The sequence below is a fragment of the Papio anubis genome, chromosome 10 (assembly GCF_008728515.1).
Source record: "Papio anubis isolate 15944 chromosome 10, Panubis1.0, whole genome shotgun sequence".
NCBI classification, from domain to species: Eukaryota; Metazoa; Chordata; class Mammalia; order Primates; family Cercopithecidae; genus Papio; species Papio anubis.
This window is the reverse complement of record NC_044985.1, coordinates 423,682-444,632: the sequence shown is the minus strand read 5'-3', so window position 1 is coordinate 444,632 and position 20,951 is coordinate 423,682. Positions and strand designations below refer to the sequence as shown.

Below are 20,951 nucleotides of genomic sequence, written 5' to 3'. Positions count from 1 at the left end.
GTGTGGCCTGATCTGCACGTGTGCGGGGAGCTTTCATGGGGGTTGGCAATGACTGGCTGATTTCTTGAGCGTGTGCGTGTGCGTGAGCGTGTGCGTGTGCGTGAGCGTGTGAACGCCGGAGCCAGTGTGCGAAGTGTTTTCTCTTGCCCACTGCGGAATTCAGGCCGTCCTTCAGTCTGCACCGCCCTCCACAGGCAGGAGCAGCTCCTGAGACTGAAGAAAATGCTCCTTGGCGAGCCCATGGGGCACTCATGGAGGAGGAGCATAGGCGGCAGAGAGAGCCTCCCCAGGCACAGGGGTGAGAGGCCTTGCCCCCGATGCCCCCTCAGCAGCCTGTGCCATTCCCTATGATCCCTCTAAATGGTGGGAGCTGCCGTTTCCTGAACAGCAGAGATGTGCAGAAGCCACAGCAGCGCTCACCCCATCTCCCCCGTGACCCCGTGGGAGGACCCCTTACCCGCAGGAGGGAACTGACTCCGGCAGGGGTCAAGTTATCTATTTAGTTGCTGCTTCGTTCCAGAAAGCTTTCTGCATTCAGTGCAAGGAGACATAAACTAAATATGTGGCGGGGAAAAAAGGCAACGGGAAAATGAGAGCAAAAGAGTGTGAGGGAGGCCAGAGTTCACGAGAGAACGCTGGATCTTGCTGAGCAGGGACCAGCTGCGGGCCAGGCAGTGGGGCGGCCTGCACACCTTTGCCCACAGTGCCCGTCAGGGGAAGCAGTGCTGGGGAGGTTGTGCACTCGTGCTGTGAGGAGACGCCTGGGCTGCAGGAAATACCTCCCTCACTCCCCGTGTCCTCCATGCACAAAGATCCCAGGAGATGCTCCAGTTAAGCCCAGGGTCTGCAGCAAACCTGGGAGGCGCTGACAGTTTTGGATGCGGGACAGAAGGTGAGCCCCCTAGCATGCCCCACGCTCGGTCTGATGGCTGGCCCCACAGTGCAGCAGTGAGGAGGTCTCCTACCGGGGAACATCACATGAGCTCCCAAATGAATCAAATCTGAGCAGAGCTCCCAGCTCCGATACCTCTAGGGTAAATGGAGACTTTACCTCAGAAACTCGGCTTAGCCCCGCTAGTACAGAACAGCAGTTTCCACCCTGATGTCTTCCAGAGGCTCAGTGAATGGCCATTTCCATCCACAACTCCCATTAAAAAGAGGCAGGCTTCCATGAGGGGCTGCATGGGAGCTGAGGGAAGACCTGCACCTGTCAGAAATCCTGTCTACGCTATCTGCAGTAGTCCCAAAACAGGTCGTGGAGCAGGGAGAGGTGTCGTTGGGGCATCTTCAGGTCCCCTGGGGTCATCTCGTTCACCTCCTCCTCTTTCCTGAAGCTGCTGATTCAGTTAACTCATTCATTCATTCACTCCTTCATTCATCCAACAAAGATTTAGAGGCATCTACTCTACCTGTGGCTGGGGCGTGGTGGTGAGCAAGGCTGGGTTCCCACACACCATGAGGTCAGGTCTGGTGGGAGAGCCGGGCAAGCGACCACCCACAGTGTATTCATATAGTCGCCATGGCCACAGTAAAACACTGCCCTACAGTCCCGGGAATGATATTCCAGCCAAGGACCGAGGGACGTGAGGAGCTGCCCAGGTGGAGGCAAGAGGAAGTGCCCAGTGATGGGAGTGGAGCCTGCACGGGCCTCAAGGGAGGATACTGGATGACTGGGGCCAGCCGGGGTCGCAACATGAAGTGGCACCTTCTGTAACTGGAAATCGCAAGCTCACCTTTCACGCAAGGCTGGCAGCATGTGGAGCTGCCTGAGCAGTCCTCCCCGGGTGTGCAGCTGGCAGGGTCCTCTCTCCAGGCTGACCTGCAAAGAATTGTGTTGAGACCTCCCTTGCAGTTTTCACATTTTCGCATTTTCTATCTTTTTAAAAAAAAATGTAAAAAGAGTTGCAGATCCTCCCATAGTAGCACCCTGTCAAACTGTTTTCCCATCTTGTCCCTCGCTTCACCTCCCTTTCCTTCCACCTTGTGAACTCCGGCCCTTCTGATTCCAGAGGATTCCAGGTTTCCATCAACAAGTTTGCGTGAAAACAAGAAAAAGAAAAGCGCGTGTCTCTGTGCACAGCCCTCAGCAGCACCACAACATGTTTCCCCAGAGGAGCCCGGTACGACGCCAACATTAATTTACAGCCTGCAGATCCCTCGTCACCACTGTAGTTACATCATTATTGGTGCCATTTTGGGGGTAGTTTTCAAAGATTCTATTTTGGTGGTTTGTGCACATTGAGTGCAGAGATGAGTTTATATTCCACAATATACAGACTATGCCTTGTCTACTTCTATATTAAAATTTATAGATCAATTGACGTCAACATAGATATAAGTACACATGATACGGAGATAGAGATATATAGCTCGCTCCCTCATTTCTTATTCCCACCCTCATTTCCTAGATGCACGCGGGAGCCAACTCCAACGTATTTGACACACTGAATATGCATGTCCTTAAATATGCACATCTCTTTGTAAAAGATGTAGTGGTGTTTGGTAGATATACATATGCCATAAATTATGTGAGTTACATCAGACGTTAAATCTCATTCTGTTTCTTCTTCGTTTTCACTTGACCGTAAGTTTTCAAGATGTATCGTGTTGCTCTACCTACAGCTAGATTATTGCTTCTCGGTGCTGCCTTGTGTTATTGCACAGTTTGTTTCCACCTTATTTTATTTCCAGCACTCTGTAATGGACACCAAGTTCCCACACCTTGTTGTATCATAAACAGACAGACAGGCAATCCTCTGTGAGTATTTCCCGATGGGTCTGGATCAGGGTTCCTCCAAGACGCTTAGGAGGAGTTGGGCGGCTGGCACCAGGCCAACCCACACACTGCACTGGGCCGAGTCCTCTGGGGTGGCTGCAGCAGTCTACACTCCAGGGCTCCCATTAGCCCACAGCCTTCTCAACATGTGAGCCTGTCCCTGGTCTGATCGTTGCTATTCTGTTGCATGTAAAGCACTGTCTTGTTTTAATTTTAACTTGCATTGTGAACATGTTTTCGTGGATTTTTTTAGTCATTTGGACTCCCATTTCTGTGAATTGTTATTCATTACCTTTATTCACTTTCCTATTGCAGCGGTCTCTCCTTTCCTTGTGTTTTGAAGGAATTCTTACTGGCTTTGCCTACTCCTGTTGGCTTTCCCTACTGTAATCCTCATTGAAAAGAAATCCCTAATTTAGAGGTAATCTAACGTCCACCTTTACACTTTAAGCTATGATTTGACAACTTTGTTCAAGCAAATATTTGCTTAATCTCTGCCATCCCCAGTAGACTCCAAGGCTAGGGACCATGGCAGTCTTGTACCACTCGGTGTCTAGAAGAGCATTTATTCATTCGTGAATAACTATTTGGGGGAATGAATAAGACCAGCACCTGGCACATTGTACACACTCAGTAAATGGAAGCTGCTATTTTGAATGAATGAGATTTTCTCAAGGGAAAGCTCTAAGTAAATGTAATGAAACAATCTTCTGCAGAGAGAAACACAAAATCAAAACCAAGAAAACGGAAGCTAAAACACCAACAAACCTCGGTAAGCAGGAGGGACCTCCTGGATCTCATAAGAGATTTGAATGTTTTCATTGAGCACAGAAAGCCTTTGTGATGCATGGATCCAGCTCTCTCTCTCTGACTCAGGAATAGCATTACCGCTGCAGGGTCTTTGTTTGTTTTGGCTTTAAAATAGAAACGTGACAGTTACACTTGGATGATGCCGAAGTCAGGATGATGTGCCACATTTGAGTGACTCACATGCAATACGGTGAGACTCTCCTGCTGGAATCCCTCTAGAATTTGTGACTAGCTCCTCTAATTCCAGCACCATGTTCCGTGAGCACACCATTACCTTCTCTGGATTCTCTGGGAGTCATCTGTGAGGTCTTAATCATTACAATTGGATTGCCTTACTATCTAAAGTTTTACAGAAGGAAAAATAAATCACACATTTAGCAGAGTTTCAGGAAGACTCACCCACCTCCATTCTTTCCCCTACTATTGGGAAACTGCCTGATGCCAGAGAGCAACACGGACGTGGGACACAGGTCAGGCCCTGATGAGGCCAGTGAGGATCAAAGGACATCTCAGGAGGATCAGCTTCCAGCATGAGGGGTTCCACTGAGCCGGTCCCCAGGAAAAATGGTGAAAATTGGTTTAAAATACACAATCAGTAAAGACTGCCAAACACAGTAGCAAAAAGCAAATGAAGAGACATGTATTCAAGAAAACGTATAAAACATTGGTGAGAAAGGCGCATATCTCGGCATACACTCAGGAGAGTCTATGGTGTTAGAACCAGGACCTTTCCTCCTCGCTCCTAGTTAGGTAAGGCAGAGACACCACTCCAGACTGCCTCAGCCAACAACACAGGGCTCCCTCTCCCCTCTGCTTCCAGTCAGAGAGCCTTCTTCCTGCGAGGAGCTGGATGTCAGCATTTCTCATCCTGCCCCCGCCACCTGTTGCTGAGGCTAAGTACTGGGTGAATGCAGTCGAAAAGTGGAGCCTCTACTCTTCCTCCCAGCTTCCTCTCTTGAATTGAGGCTCTACCTTGGGCACAGTGCACTGAAAGTACTGCAGCCTGACAGCAACTCTTCCAACTTGGGAGGTGATGGTTCCACAGCAGGAGAAGACCCCAGGATGCCCCCACCCCGCCACCCTGCCAAGCATTCAGTTCCTGGAGTGGGGGTATCCCTCGGAAAGAAGCTTGTCATTGTCCCTACCCCCAGCTCCAGAGCTAGGCTCGAGATTTTGCCTGGAGGCCGGGGGGAGGGAAGAAGTTAGAGAAGAAGCAGGTCTTAAGCAAATAACTCCTGTGTCTTCCCCAAGGAACTGACTTCATTTATAACAGAGTGTGCAGAAGTTCAAGCTTAAGGGCACTCTTCAGAATGGTGGAGGTTGTGGTGAAAGCAGTTGGGAAGAGATTCATGGGTTTAATGAATATACAGCCTAGACTGTAGGCTGGCTGGCTTGCAGGAGAGAACTGGTGAATAAGACAGCTGGAGAGGAGCCCTCCTAGGGTCAGAACAAATATCAAACACAAATCTGAGACTACTTCTGAAAAGGAGCCATGATTTCACTGGTTTAAGTTGAAGAGCAATTTATGCCCTTAGAACATTACTGAAAGGAAGCATTATACAAATAACCAATAAGTACATGAAAAGATGCTTGACATCATTAGTCATCAGGACATTGCAAATACAGATCACAATGAAATCCTACTGCATACCCACTAGGATGGCCATAATAACACAGTCAAATAATAACAAGTGTTGGCAGAGATGTGAAGAAATTTGAACCCTCATGCACTGCTAGTGGGAATTTAAAATGATGCAGCCACTTTGGAAAACAGTGTGGAAGTTTCCTAAACAATTAAACACAGATTTACCATATGACCCAGCAATCCTACTCCTAGGCATATACCCAGGAGAAATGAAAACGTATGTCCACACAAAAACTTGTATGTGAACGTTCATAGCAACATTGTTCATAATAGACAAAAGGTAGGAAAAACTCAAATATCCATCAGTTGACAAATTGATAAACAAAATGTGGTATAGCCATACCATTCCGTAAAAAGCAATGTAGTACTGATACATGCTACATCATGGATGAAACTTGAAAACATGCTAAGTGAAAAAAACAGTCACAAACACCACATATAGTGCATTTGGATAAAATGCCCAGAAACTTGAAAACATGCTAAGTGAAAAAAACAGTCACAAACACCACATATTATATAATTGCATTTGGATAAAATGCCCAGAAACTTGAAAACATGCTAAGTGAAAAAAACAGTCACAAACACCACATATTATATAATTGCATTTAGATGAAATGCCCAGAATAGGGAAATCTATAGAGACAGAATGTAGACTAGAGATTGCTTAGGACTGGGGGAGGCGTATGGGGAGATAGGAAGATGAGCTGAAAGTTCTTTCTGGGGTGATGAAATTGTTTTAAAATCGGCTGCAGTGATAGCTATACTAAAAACCGTTAACTCGCAGACTAAATAGTTAAATTTTATAGTACGTGAGTTATATCTTAATAAAGCTGCTTTTAGAAGTCTTAAGTTGTTTCCATGAGTAGAAATATAGAACAGTCTCATTTTTATGAGGACTGCATAGTATTCTACAGCACAGATGTGCCATGATTTTATCTTAACCATTACCATAACAACCTATACTCATATTGTTTCTGAGTTTGCACTATTACTGACAATGAGGTAAAGAACGCCTTGGCAGTACCTCCTTGTGTTCATATGTAGACATTTGGTGGGCTGTTTTCCTAGATCTTTTAGCCCACAGAAGACCAGAGTTACTGCTAAAGATTTTTAAAGTTAGATAAATAATTGTCTTCTGAGAGCAACATGACAGGGCTTTCTCTGTTACGGCAATCCTGGCTCAAGCCCTCTCTGATTGGTTATCAACATTTATTCATTCGGCTATTCCTGTCGTGCTTAATTTGTCAGATTTATTAAGGATCAACTTTAGCCAGACCTTCAGCTGCATGCTGAGGATCTAGGCAGGATCTCAGGCTGGGGCAGGGTAGCGGGGTGTGGGTAGGGGTGGTGAACAGGTGACTGCAACGCTCTCTGGTGAACACCAAGCACTCAACCCAGCTTCCTGAGGTGGTCTGTCCTCCAGAATGGCTGGCCAGCCAGGCTCACACCAAGCCCTTGGCCACCGCCATGCCCCACACACAGACATATCTAGTCTTCCCACATAAGACTTATAAGAGTAATCGTGGCAACATATGCTTAATAACATGAAAATACATGCTACACACACACACACGAAAAGTCTAGGAGCACACAAATGCCCATCACAAATAGAAGGATGGGCAACTGTGGCATGAGCATCCAAAGGAACAGCAAGGGAGCGGCACAAAGCTGCAGGCTTGGAGTGTGTGGGTTTGCTTGTGTTCGTGTGGAATTGCTCCACGTGAACACACAGGCCACGGCAGCACCCCTAGAAAGGGGCCCAGATGACGAACAGGGTGGGAGAGACTCACTGTTCAGCGTACCCTCTGCATCTTTTGAATTTTGTACCATGTGCATATTTAAAGGAGTAACAAGATTACTCCTTCAGGGGCTCCCGTTGCCCCCACAGTGAAATCACACTTTCGACACACGATGAGACAGCGTCTTCACCTTCTCCCAGTGCGTCCTTATTTCACTTCTTCCTTCTTCCTGGGCGCCCCTCCAGCTGCACCTCCTGGGTGGAGCATGGCCTTTCCCTCACTTGCATCTGCCTCTTGGCCTTGGAGGTACCCTCGGGCCACTCGGAAAAAAACCTCCTCTGGCCCCTCGACTACTCTGGAGGACCCTCTGAGCTCAGAATTCTCCCAGAGGAATACCCCTCATCCACACTGGCAGTGGGGCCACCAGACCCCAAATTCCTGCTTCAGGGCCCGCAACATGGTAATGTCAACCAAAATTAAGGCTGCCCAGGCAGAAATAAATAGATGAAGGTTTACTGGACACCAAATGTGAGGCTCATCCGAGGAAGACATGTCAGCAGATTTAGGCATGCTCCACAGTCGGCCACAGGTGAAAGGATTTTCTGGGAAGCTGAGGAGAAGGGAGGGGAGGACTCATGCTGGAGCTGTCCTCTTTACTGCAGGCTCCAATGCAGGGGTCCGGTCACTGACCACAGACAGCAACACACACGCTAAAAGTCCCTACATGCAAGACAAGCAGCAAAGCTTCATGATTTAGAAACAAATCGGTGTATTTTCCAGTGTCAGTGGGTTACGTATTTTTTTTTTATAGATGGAGTCTTGCTCTATCACCCAGGCTGGAGTGCAGTGGCATGGTCTTGGCTCACTGCAACCTCCTCCTCCTGGGTTCAAGTGATTCTCCTGCCTCAACCTCCCAAGTAGCTAGGATTACAGGCACACACCACCACACCCGGCTAATTTTTGTATCTTTAGTAGAGACGGGGTTTCACCATATTGGCCAGGCTGGTCTTGAACTCCTGACCTCGTGATCCGCCTGCCTCGGCCTCCCAAAGTGCTGGGATTACAGGCGTGAGTCACCGCGCCCAGCCAGGTTACCTATTAATCTGTACTTCAACAGTTTGAGGAAACTCACGACAAGATCTGTGGGACTCAGGATAAGATGCTTCACTCGGGAACAGAATGCAAGCCATGAGCCTAAGGCCTCCCTGAGGGAGCAGTGTGGCAGCTGCCAATATGGGCTGCAGGTTATCAGTGAGCACTCGGCGCCATTTGTCAGTGTGTGCACAAGACGGATGGAGAGAGAGAGGCAGAGGGAGAGTGAGGGAGAGAGAAGAGAATGAGTGAGAAAGAGAACACAGAGTGAGACGGCGAGAGAATGAGAGAAAGTGGGAGATGGAGTGAGTGGGAGTGAGACGGAGAGAGAGAGAGTGAGACAGTGAGGGAGACAGCAAGTCACCAGTCCCAGGCCCAGTTCTGCGGCTTCCTCCTAACCTGCTGAAAGCCCCATAGGCACTACAGAGAGACGAGCTGACCTGCCCCAAGTCTCCAGCTTGTAAGAGGGGCCTGGGACTCAGACCTGACTCCAAATCCCAGCCTCTTTCAGCTTCCCCACCCCGCATTCCAGAAGGCTTCTCAACCCCATGCAAGATCAGTGCCCACTAAGGTGCCTTCCTGGGCTCCCTGGGGCCCCCTCAGCCTCCATCCATCTGTCAATCATCTCTCAGGCTGTCTCTGCACGCTTTTCACCATTTGGACTGACAGAGGCTTAGAACATTTTTGCTTCGATTATGTCCATTATTTAAAGATTCTCCCTGGAGATTTGTGGCTAAAGACAACAAAAGGTGAAAAAGAAATTCACTAACTAAGTTATATAATAAGGCACTTTATTCCAAAAATGAGAGTGAGATATTTTAAGCTTTTACCACTTACCTTGGCTTTCTTGTGGTGTTTTCCAACTTCAGGTATTTCAGCTACAAAACAAAATAAAATAAAATGTTATGAATCCTCAGTTCTGTTCCTTGGAAATACGGGCCCCCCGATGGAGCCTAAGTCACAATCCCTACTCTTACGCCCTCTATGATCTGGGAGGGAAACCAGAATAAATATGCTAGGATGCAGTAAATGAGATCAGAGAAACACTTCACCCATACGAGAATGTAAAGGCACAGCCACCTCGGCCCAGTGTGGGACACTCCAACTGCCACTCCAGTATGGCGCTGCCTGTCCTCAGCCTGCCCCGGAGCTCAGCTCTGCCCTGCAGCTCAGCTCTGCCCTGCTCACTCCCACTTCCTTCTGATTTTCAGCACTCCAATGCGTTATATGACACTGTGAGTTTAACTTGCATTTCTCTAACGACCAATGACGTTGAGCACTTTCCATGTGTGTAAGAGCCATTTGTATATCCTCTTCGGTGACGTGTCTGCTGAAATTTTTGGACTATTTTCTTACATCTTCATGACCATTGTTTATAGGGACTATCTCCACTCTCCTTCCTTCATGCCTTCATCAAAATCAGTTGTTCACACATACGTTCATCTCTTGATTTTCTACCCTATTCCGTTGATCTATTCATCTATGTTTAGTGTTTTGTTACTACAGCTTTATAATGTCTTTCCATTTTCATTCAGTTTAAAATGCTTTCTGATCTTCCTTTTGATTTGTTTTGACCCATGAGTTATTTAGATGTGCATTATTTAATTTCCAAACGCTTGGGGATTTTCCAGATATCTTTCTATTGCTGATTCCTAATTTAATTCCATTTTGGTCGGAGAACATGCTCACTATGACAGAAATCCTTTCACATTTACTCAAACTTATTCTGTGGCCCAGAGAATACTTTATCTTGGTAAATGTGTCATGTGCGCTTGAAAAAAATGTGCATTCTGCTAAACACAGGAGGGTTCTATAAATGTCAGTTAGATCACATTTGGTTTCCAGTTTTGTTTCTGTATTCTTACCGATTTTCCATCTACTTGTTTTCTCTGTCTGTCGTCCAGGCTGGAGTGCAGTGGTGCAATCATAGCTCCATAAGCTCGAACTCCTGGGCTCAAGTAATTACCCCACCTCAACCTTCCGAATAGCTGAAACTATAGGAATGTGCCACCAGGCCCAGGAAATTTTTTTTTTTTTAGAGACAATGTCTCACCATGTTGCCCAGGCCAGTCTTGAACTCCCGGGCTTAAGCAAAATGGCCGCCTTGGTCTCCCAAAGGGCTGGGATTACAGAGGTGAGCCACTGCACCCGGCCCTGTGTACTTATTTTCAACAATTATTTAGAGAAGAGTGTTGAATTGTCTAACTATATTTTTTGATTTAACCATTACCGCTTGCAGGTTTCTGAGTTTTTGCTGCATGTATTATCCGTTGGATAAATGTTTAGGATAGTTATGTGGTGTATTATCACATACACATAATGAAGCTGTATTATCCGCTGGATAAATGTTTAGGATAGTTATGTGGTGACTGTTTGACCCCTTCGTCATTATAACATGACCTTCTCTGTCCATGGTAACATTCTTGCTCTGAAATCCACTTGACTTGGTATCAAGATGGTGACTCCTGAATAACACTGGTGTGAAATGTATTCCATTCTTTCACCTCTGATCCAATGTTGCCTGTGCATGTGTGCACACTTGTGTGGTTGCTGCGTGCTTTTTAATCCAATTGAAACAATCTTGAATCTTTAATTGGGCTATAGTTTAGGTTTGTTTCATTTAATCTAATTATTGATCTGGTTGGGTTTAAAGCTAGTATCTTGTCATTTGTTTTATCTTAATCCAATCAGTCATTTGTTTTCTGTTTCTTTTTTGGCATTTTTGATTAATTAAGGATTTCTTACATTTTCACATTATTTCTTTTATTGGATTATCAGCTACAACTATTGTGTTATTTCAGTGGTTGTGTTAGGGCTTACACTATACCTATTTTCACAGTCTATGCACTAAAGTGATATTATATCACCTCAACTGCAACACAGGTTGGGTATCCCTTATCCAAAATCTTGAGACCAGAAGTGTTTCAGATTTCAGGTTTTTTCAGATTTTTGAATATTTTGAAATATTAGACTTCCTGGTTGAGCATCTTTAGCCTGAAAATTTGAAATCAAAAATTCTTCAATGAGCATTTCCTTTGAGCATCATGACAGCATTCCAAAAGTTCCGAATTTTTTTGGAGCATTTTGGATTTCAGACTCTTGAGTTAAGAATACTTGCCCTGTCTATGACCTTTATAACAATATACTGTGTTTTGTCTCTTGCATTTGTGCTAGTGTCACACGGCTTACCTGTCCATATTTTACAAATCCCCAATGCACTGTTATTTTGTTTTAAAAAGTTGATTCTCTCTTTTAAATAACATTTCTATTGCTTTTCATCCCTTTGTGTAGACACACATTTCCATCTGGTGTTACTTTCCATCTACCTAAAGGACCTCCCTTCACATTTCTTGTAACGCAGGTCTGAGGCTCATCAGTTCTTTCCATTTTTGTGTGTTAGGGGGAGGAAGGTCTCTATTTCATTAAGTGAAAGATATTTTCTCTAGGTAAAGAGTATTTTCTTTCAGCACTTTAAAGATGTTGTTCTATTGTCTTCTCATTACATTGTTTTTAATGAGAAATTTGCTGTCATCCTTATATCTGTTCCTTTGTCCCTAATATTTCTTTTTTATCTGACTACTTTGAAGACTTTCCCTTATCACTGGATTTGAGCAACTTGATTATGATGTGTCTTGGTGCTGTTTTCTTTATATTTCTTATGCTTGAGGTTTGTTGAGCTTCTTGAGTCTATGGGATATAATTTTTAACAAATTTGGAAAATTTGAAGAAAATTGTATTCCTTAAAATATGTTTTCTGTCTCCCTCCCCTTCTGCAATTATAATTACTCATGTATTTGGATATTCAACCGCTTAAAGGTGTCCCACAGCTCGCTACTATTTTTTAGTCCTCTTGTTTCTCTATTTTTCATTTCTCTCTGTTTTGTATTTCTTGATAGTTTCTCTCCTTGTCTTTAACTTCTCTTGTCATTTTCTCTTAATTGTCTAAACCATCCTATGTATTTTTATCTCACGCATTGTGGCTTTCATCTCGAGAAGTTTGGTTTGGATCTTTTCTAAATCTTCTTTGTATCTAGTTAACATGATCTACCTCTTCCTCTACTATACTAAATATATGACATATTGTTACAATACTTGCTTTGATGTCCTTGTCTTCCAATTCTATTGTATCATTTGTCATTTCTGGATCACGTTGGTTGATATTCATCCTCACTGTGGGTCACTTGTTTTTCTTCGCATGCTGGTAACTTTTGATTGAGTGCCGTGCATTATGAATTTTACTTTGTCAGATGCTGTATATTTTATATTCCTGTAAATAGCTTTGAACTTTGTTTTGAGTTTGATCTTTTTGATCTTGCTTTTATGCTTTGCTGAGTGGGATCAGAGCAGCATTTAGCCTAAGGCTAATTTCATCCTCCACTGAAGGAAAACCCTTCTAAGTACTCTACCCAGAGCCCCCTGAATTTGTTTTCTACTCTGGCTGGGGTGAACAGGCACTATTCCCAGCCCTGTTTGATCTATGGAGAATGCTCCCTCTAACGTTGTATGAGGCGCTTTCTCTTTTCTATCCTCTGACCAGTATAGCTGAGTGGTAGGGGGGGACTCTCTGCAGACCTCCACAGCTCTCACTGTGTACCCCTCTCTCTCCTGTGAATTCCAGCTGCCTTGGACTTCCTAACTTCATCTCTTTTTTTCATCTCAGTGAGTATACCAAGCTTTGCCTGGCCTCTTCCTTTTACCAACTGTGTCGTGCGCTGGGCCAAGCGCAGGGCTCCACTCACCTGCTTCCCTGTTCTCATGGATCATTCCCCTTCATTGCCTAGTGCCTGATAGCTTGACAACTGTTATTTCAATAATGTGTCCCATATTTTTACGTTTATCAAACAGGAGGTAAATCGGGTCCTTATTACTCTATCTTTTCCAGAAGTAGAAGCTATAGAAATGTTTGTGTCATCCGAAAGTCACACAGATGAATGCTGGCCATGCCATTCACACCCCATCTCCAGGAGGTGATGCTCTGTCAGCTGGCAAGAGTCTGGCTTGACAGGCAACCTCAGCCCTGATGTGCAGATGAGGACCTCAGCTCTCTGAGTTGATGTCATTAAACACCAAGTCAGTCACACCCTTTGGAAGTCATCTGTAACTTAACTGCAAGGAGGGAATCCACAACTCAGATAGAGGTGAGTGTCTGGGGCACCAGTAAATTGGCAAATCTGTGATGCCAGGCTCTCCTGTGAGCTTCGAGAGCCCAACCCAACCTTAGGAATGTAAGGATGTAGGCTTTCTGAGTCCCCAGGCTCTGGGTAGATTATCAAGGTGACAGCAGCTGTCAGAAACTGGCCCCACTGCTGTTCCTCATGCAACACGCAAAACACATTGCACGTCATCATGCCTAACATTCTGCAAGCTGCTGCGTATGACAGGGTTATTCAAACAGTTGGACCTTGTATCTCTAAAGATCCAAAAACTTCATGTTAACCATTTTGATGGAGTTTATGCTAATGTGTCTATTTTAAATATTTTAACAATAACAGGCCTAAATAAATGAGGAACTAAAGTCACACACTATTGTCAGCACAGTAAAGAGAACATAACATAACCCCACACGGTCATGCATCAGGATCGCAAGCACCCTTCTGCGAGAGACATTAGCTCTGAGGACCTGAGAGGATGACAGCAATTGGAAGATGTCGGTTCCTTCCCATTTCTATGAACACCAATGAGCTGTGTGGCACACAGCCAAGTCCATGGCCCTCTCTGTCTCCACTTCCTCATCTGAAATGATGGCAACAGAACCTTCCTTTCCCGGGTTGTCAAAGTCCACGGAGAAGCATAAACTGATTCGCATGTGAGGAAGTATGCAGGTTTCAAAGGCTCTGGTCTTTGTATAACAGCATGCTGTCCAGGCCACACTCAGCAGAACCAGTCATCAGATTCCACCAAGTCAAATAAAACACTTCCCGCCTGAGGCCTTTGCCTCTGACAGTGTGTTTCCTTAGGGGAGATACTCTGTTAAATGAGAAAGCATATTGCTTAGAGGGGCAGTCTGCAAAGGCTCTTGTTTTTCTAGATAAGTTATCCTTAAAGGGACAATCTGGGATTTCAGAAAATGGGACTAAGCCAGTAAGCGTTAGGTACTTATGAAGAGAATTGAGCAAACAGGGCCTTCAGCAACATTGCCCTGCAAGCGGTAACCAAGCCACCTTTGAGGGAGACATTTTATGGGCAATTCTTTGCATCAGCATGAGAGGTCAGGTTGGCGTTGGTCCCTCAGAAAACTAAAACCCATCAGCTTGCCACGGAGCTCCAGTCTCCCTCCCCATTGTCCCGGTGGGAAGGCGGGGTCATCCTGGGTGCGGCCTCACAGGAAGTGAGTCTGGAAGCTTGCAGGTGTGCCCCGATCCTCCCCTTTGCTCAGGCCTCTTCCCCACCTCCCACACCTGCCCACACACAGGCCAGTGCCCTCTCACCTCCCCTCTGCTCAGGCCTCTTCCCCGCCCCCCACACCTGCCAGTGCCCTCTCACCACCACTCTGCCAACTGCCAACTGTTGGCCAGTCCATCTCCCTCACCATCCCAGACTCCTTATCCCCATTTATTCCCTGATATCCCCACGGCACCTAGAGTGCACTGGCCATCCAGGACATGCTGCTCGATGAAACTGACCTGACTCTCCTCTCATCCCTCAGATCCCAGTTCCTGTGGCTTCCAGAGTGAAAATTCAACAGCATCATCCCTGTTCAGCCCTTCCATGGATCCCTCAGGCCTTTGGGGGTGCCTACAGCCTCCCAGGCCTGGGCCCTGCCTCCCACACTAGCTGCATCTCTTACTATGTCCTCCTTGAGGTTCCCCCATTCCTGACCACCTGCAGTTCTGCAAAGATGTCCTAGACACAGCAGAGTTAGGGCATGGGGAGAGACAGTCCAACCTACATAGAGAAGGGGTGGGTAGCATGGGAAGTAAAAGCCTTAAGATAGGCAGAGGAGACCACACTTCCTTATAATCAGAGTCAGATTCACTGTAGCAGTTTTTTTCTGAGTGGCTTATTTATTTACAAGCACTTACTAAGCACCTACAATGTGCTAGTACCTAGCCTAAGAAGTGAGTAGTAAACTGTGTCGCCCTCTAAAGGACAGCATTCAGCAGACACTGAGCTGCAAGCAACAACACAATAATGCGATTCTCAGAACATAGGGCGCTCAGGGAGAGGGGAAGTTAAGTATGCCTTGGTCTGGGCAAGGGACAGTGACATGGTTCGGATCTGTGCTCCCGCCCAAATCTCATGTTGAATTGTAATCCCCAGTGTTGGAGGTGGGGCCTAGTGGGAGGTGATTGGAGCTTGAAGGCGGATGTCAACCTTGGTACTGTCTTGAGTTCTCATGAGAAATGGTTATTTGAAAATGTGTGGCACCTCCCCTCTCTTTCTGTCTTCCTCCTGCTTTGGCCATGTGAAGTACCAGCTCCCCATTCACCTTCCACCATGATTGTAAGTTTCCTGAGGCCTCCCCAGAAGCTGATGCCGCCATGTTTCCTGTACAGCCTGCAGAACCATGATCCAATTCAACTTCTTTTCTTCATAAATTATCCAGTGCCAGGTATTTCTTTACAGCAGTGCAAGAATGGACTAACACAGAAAATTGGTACCAAGGAGACAGACACTGCTATAAAGATTCCTTAAAATGCGAAAGTGGCTTTGGAACTGGGTAAGAAGCAGAGGTTGGAAGAGTTTGGAGGGCTCTGAAGAAGACAAGAAGATGAGGGAAAGTTTGAAACTGTTGATGAAAAGAGTCAAACTCTGTAAAATAGTTGAAGAGATTTCTGAGCCAAATATGAGTGACCATGGCCCACAGCCCTCAGGAGGTCCTGAGAACATGTTCCCAGGGTAGTAGGGATACAGCTTGGTTTTATGTCTTTTAGGAAGGCATGATACATCAATCCAATACATTTAAGAAATACATTGGTTTGGTTTAGAAAGGCAGGACAACTCAAAGTGGGGGCTTCCAGGTTTTAGGTAAATGTAAATGTTTTCTGGTTGATGATTGGTTGAGGTTGTCTGAAGACCCGGGATGGATAGAACAGAATGTTCTCAGGTTAAAGATAAAGGATTGTGGAGACCAAGTTTTATTGTGCAGAGGAAGCTGTTAGATAGCAGACTTTAGAGATAGCAGGTTGTGAATTGTTTTTTATTGGACTAAAAGGTTTCCTGGCTCTTAGTTGATTATCTCCTGAATCTGGGAAGGAAGGAAGGAAAACAAAGAGGGAAGGGGATTCTCTATAGAATGTGGATTTTTCCCACAAGAGACTTTGCAGGGCAATTTTAAGGTATGGCAAAGAAATGTCTTTCGCGGTTAAATATTTTTTCCTTGTCTCATAATGTTACGCCAGAGTCAGATTGAAAAGCGAGACATAGTATATAAGGTCAAATAAAATCCATCTGAAGAGAATATACGGTTTGTAGGGCATGACTCCCTAGACCCCTTAGGCATGAATTTGGGTAAGATAAAAAAAAAAAATCAGAGCTTAGTCCTCAAAACTTCCTTCAGACTGCTTAAATTGTTGTGACCAAAATGCTGGTAGTGATGTGGACAATGAAGTCCAGGCTGAGGAGGTCTCAGATAGAAATGAGGAACTTATTGGGAACTGGTGTAAAGGTCACTTTTGTTCCGCCTTAGCGAAAAGCCTGGTTGCATTGTGCCCCTATTCTAGGGATCTATGGATTGAACTTGAGAGAGGTGATTTAGGGTATCTGGTGGAAGGCATTTCTAAGCAGCAAAGCATTCAAGAGTCACCTGGCTGCTTCTAACAGTCTGTGCTCCAATCTGCTCATATGCATGAGCAAAGAAATGACCCAAAATTGGAACTTATCGTTAAAAAGAAGAGCATAAAAGTTTGGAAAATTTGCAGCCTGGCCAAGAGGTAGAAAAGAAAAGCCCATTTTCGGGGGAGAAATTTAAGCAGGTTGCAAAAATTTGCATGACTAAAAGGAAGGCAAATGCTGATAGCCAAGACAATGGGGAAAAGGCCTCAAAGGCATTTCAGAGACCTCTGCAGCAGCCCCTCCCACCACAGGCTCAGAGGTATGGGAGGGAAGGACGGTTTGGTGGGCCAGACTCAGGGTCCCACCACCCCCTACAGCCTCAGGACATTGAATCCACATCCTGACGGTGGATCCCTGAATGACTCCATGGAGCAGGCCACCTTCAAGCCTGCCCTGCCACTGATTAGACGTTTTGTGAGGCAGGAAAAACAATGTGGACTGTGATAAGCCACAGAGGAAGCAGGGTTTTCTGCCTATCAGCTGCAATTCATCTTAAAGATATGTGCAAGAAGTTCAAACGCACATAGAGGAAAAGTATAAACTAGGCAGAGAATGTGTGGGGTGGGTGTTAGGATAACTTCCGGTGAGTGTGTGTTGTAGGACCGCCAGGTTAATAAACCTGCTCCACAGTAACAGAGCAATACACTGAGACAGTAGGGATGCAGCAGAGAAAGAGTGTAATGATTGTAGGGTATCAAGCAAGGAGATGGGAAGAGTCACTTAAATCCATCTCCCCCAGGAGGGTTTTTAAGGGGAATATGGAGGGTGAGGCGCTAGAAAACTGGAATTGTTGATTGGTCAGGGTAAGAGGGATGAAGTCATCAAGAGGTGGAAACTGCACTCTTCGGTGAGTCAGGTTTTCATAGGGTCTTTCAGTAAGCTTTTCATAGGGTCTTTCAGACCAGCTGGCACAAGTGGGGTCCTACAGACCAGCTGGCATCAGTAGCATCCTTCAGACCAGCTGGCATCAGTAGTTTCAGTGATATACAGGACCTGCAAGGATATCTCAGAGGGAAAACCTCACATTTCATAATGTTCAAGTGGTTATCTCTAGAGCAGTTAAGGGGAGCTCTAATTTTGTAACAGGATTCGTGCAATCCTGAGGCAACAGACACCAAACAGCTATGAGGAAGCAAGTCAGAGAGGAGGCTGACCTACTGATCAATGCTGAGCATGGGGAAGGCTGTGTTTAATTTTGTTTCTGCCCCTCCCTTTTTTCTTAATTTTATAAATGTTATAGGGACTGTTTCACATATACAAAATTGCTGCTTTGCATACATGCATTTTTCTGAGGAGATGGTTGACCACATTTTTCAGATTTTTCATAGGGGTCAGGGATCTAAAACTGCTAGGATCACTGCCTGATGTTGTCTTATTTAACCGTGTGAGTTAGGCATTATTGAAGCTCAGTGATCTAGGTTTACTGAGCTGGTGCATTCATCCACTGGTGCACCACACATATTGGACATGCTCTCTGCTCCCAGCAGCCTCCAGCCCCTGGAGTGCACTAGAGAGCAAGGCAGCCCAGCCCTTGCTGTGGCAGGCCAGCGTGGGAAAGACGGCACACATCTGAGGAGCGTGCCAGTAGAGTGGCAGCATCGGGAGGACCTGTTATCCGGCCTTGTGCCCAGTGGAAAGGCGCTTTTAGAGAGGAGGGCACAGCAGAATTGGAAGGATGCTGCCCACAGAAAGGGCCCCATGTGAACCCCCAGCAGCAGGGGGCAGGCCCAGGGCTGCCAAGAAGAGGCTCTGGAGCTCCAGGAAAGGGCAGAGGAGCCGGGGTGGCCACAGAGCTGAGCTACGAAGTCTCTGTGGAGAGACCATTAGAGAGACCATAAACATGAGCACCCCAACCCAAGCCCAGCCCCACCATCACTCCAATAGTTCACTCAGCAAACCACCTGGGAGCCCTCAGGCCCTGGGAGCAACCAGAGGAAGCCATCTCCAGGTGACTCTCTGTCACCTGGCACTGGGCTCCTTCCACCCTGGGAACCACCAGAGCCTGAGTCAGCCTGGCTGGGGCCGCCCCAAAGTGCCCTGTCAGCACAGTCTCCCAGGCCCGACGCAGGCAGGCACAGGTACGGCACTCACCACATAATGGGCACCTTTGATCTCCGCTCTCCTGATCACGCAGAGCCAACAGCAGCAGCCTCGCGGCACGCGGCACTCAGCACTCGGTGGGCTCAACGTCAGGGCGGCACTTGGCTGCTTTGATGTCTCAGTGCCTGCCTGTTTGAAATGGAAAGTTGTCACATTAAGAAGATTATGCAGAATCCATTTGTCGCCACCCTTTTCCCACTGTGGTGAAGTCTACCCACCACCTTCCGTTAAAGTCATAGCTGAAACAGACAAAGGTCATGGAAAGAAGTTAAGGTGTCAGAGGCACTTGTGGTTACCAGTTTCTTAAAATGTTAATACAGTTGTCTCTTGGTATCCACAAAGGATTGATCCCAGGACCCACGGATAGCAAAATCTACAGATGCTCAAGTCCCTGGTATAAAGTGGCACAGTATTTTCATATAACCTACATACCTGGTCTCGTATGCCTCAAATCATCTCTAGTTTACTTGTAATACCTAAAACAATGAATGCTATGGAAATAATTGTTTTACTGTATTGTTTAGAGAATAATGATAAAAAAAAAAACTCTGCACGTGTTCATCACAGATGCAAATTATTTTCCAAATATTTTCAATACTACAGTTAATTGAATTTTATGGATGAGGAACTCACAGATTTGGAGGCCCAACTGTACAGTAGCCTTCAAATCCCTGCCACAACCCAGGAATTCTGGCATTAATGTGCCAAGGCTTCCCGGTGAAACTGTCTAGTGACATTGATAAAAGGCAAATTTACGAAACATCCCTAGCCAAGCATGCTGCCTCACGTCTGTTATCCCAGCACTTTGGGAGGCCGAGGTGGGTGGATCAACCGCGGTCAGGAGTTTGAGACCAGCCTGGTCAACATAGCGAAACCTCATCTCTACTAAAAATATAAAATCAGCCGGGCGTGGTGGCCTGCACCTATAATTTCAGCTACTTGGGAGCCTGAGGCAGGAGAATCACTTGAACCTGGGGGATAGAGGTCACAGTGAGCCAAGATTGCGCCACTTCACTCCAACCTGGGCAAAAGAGCAAAACTCTGTCTCAAAAAAAAAAAAAAAAGCCATCTCCAAACAGCCAGGAAGCCATGCAGGTTGCAACGTGTGAGGCGTGGACCCAGACACTGCCTCTGCATTCAGTCTGTGTGTTTTGTTGGCTTGGTCGGAGTATGAGAAGAGTATTCAGCCTTGTGCAGAGTTAGAAAAGAAAGGAGTCTTCCAGTAGTCTTTCGGATAACTGGATATTCTGTCTAGGTTTTACACCAAAATTTGTTAAGTGGTACTTCCTTAAAGGTTAGTTGCAATTGTGGAATCTGAAACCATACCAGTAGAATTGTCATACTTGGATACATTAAAATTCATTGGTTTGTCTCACTTTGAATGGTTCTTTTAACCATGCATGATTTTGCAGCATTATGCATGGGCCATTTGGAAAATATTGGGTGCCTGAGTTGAGCAGACCTTCTAAACACACATCTGTGAGAGAATGACAGTGAAAAAGGCAAATAATGTGTCAGTATTATCATGAAAACAGTTTTGACCTCACAGCCCCCGTGAATGTGTCTGGGATCCCATGTGTTCCCAGAACAACTTCGAGAACTACTGCCCTCCAGAATCCCTTGCACGTGCACACTAGCAGGTACCAGAATATTCACAGCAGCTATGGTCATAATTGCAAACACGTGGCAACAGCTCGCATGCTCCTCAGGACCAGAACAGAACAATCAATCATGGCAAATGCCCACCATCAAACACTACACAAGGTAAAATGAAGCAGACTTCTACAGCCATATCCATCACCATAGGTGAATCTGCAGCACACAACCGGGAGCGAAAGCAGTGAGCCACAGGGTGAGGGAGGGTGGTCCCAGCCCCACACAGTCCGAACAAGGGGGAAGTGAGCAGCAGATGGCAGGGATGCACATGTTGGGAAAAATAACGCTATTTCTTTTTCTTTGTAGAGATGGGGTCAAACCATGTTGCCCAGGCTGGTCTTGAACTCCAGGACTCAAG

The 20,951-nt window shown here is 46.0% G+C and overlaps 1 long non-coding RNA gene across 1 annotated transcript; it reads right to left on the bottom strand.

Annotated features, from left to right (window-relative positions):
• Positions 1-71: 71 nt before the first annotated feature.
• Positions 72-19,813, bottom strand: LOC103877340. Its single transcript, XR_002516008.2, has 4 exons — positions 18,929-19,813; positions 8,900-8,940; positions 3,990-4,129; positions 72-3,690 (listed from the first exon to the last, which is right to left on the bottom strand). It is a non-coding gene; the product is annotated as an uncharacterized LOC103877340 (long non-coding RNA).
• Positions 19,814-20,951: the final 1,138 nt, after the last annotated feature.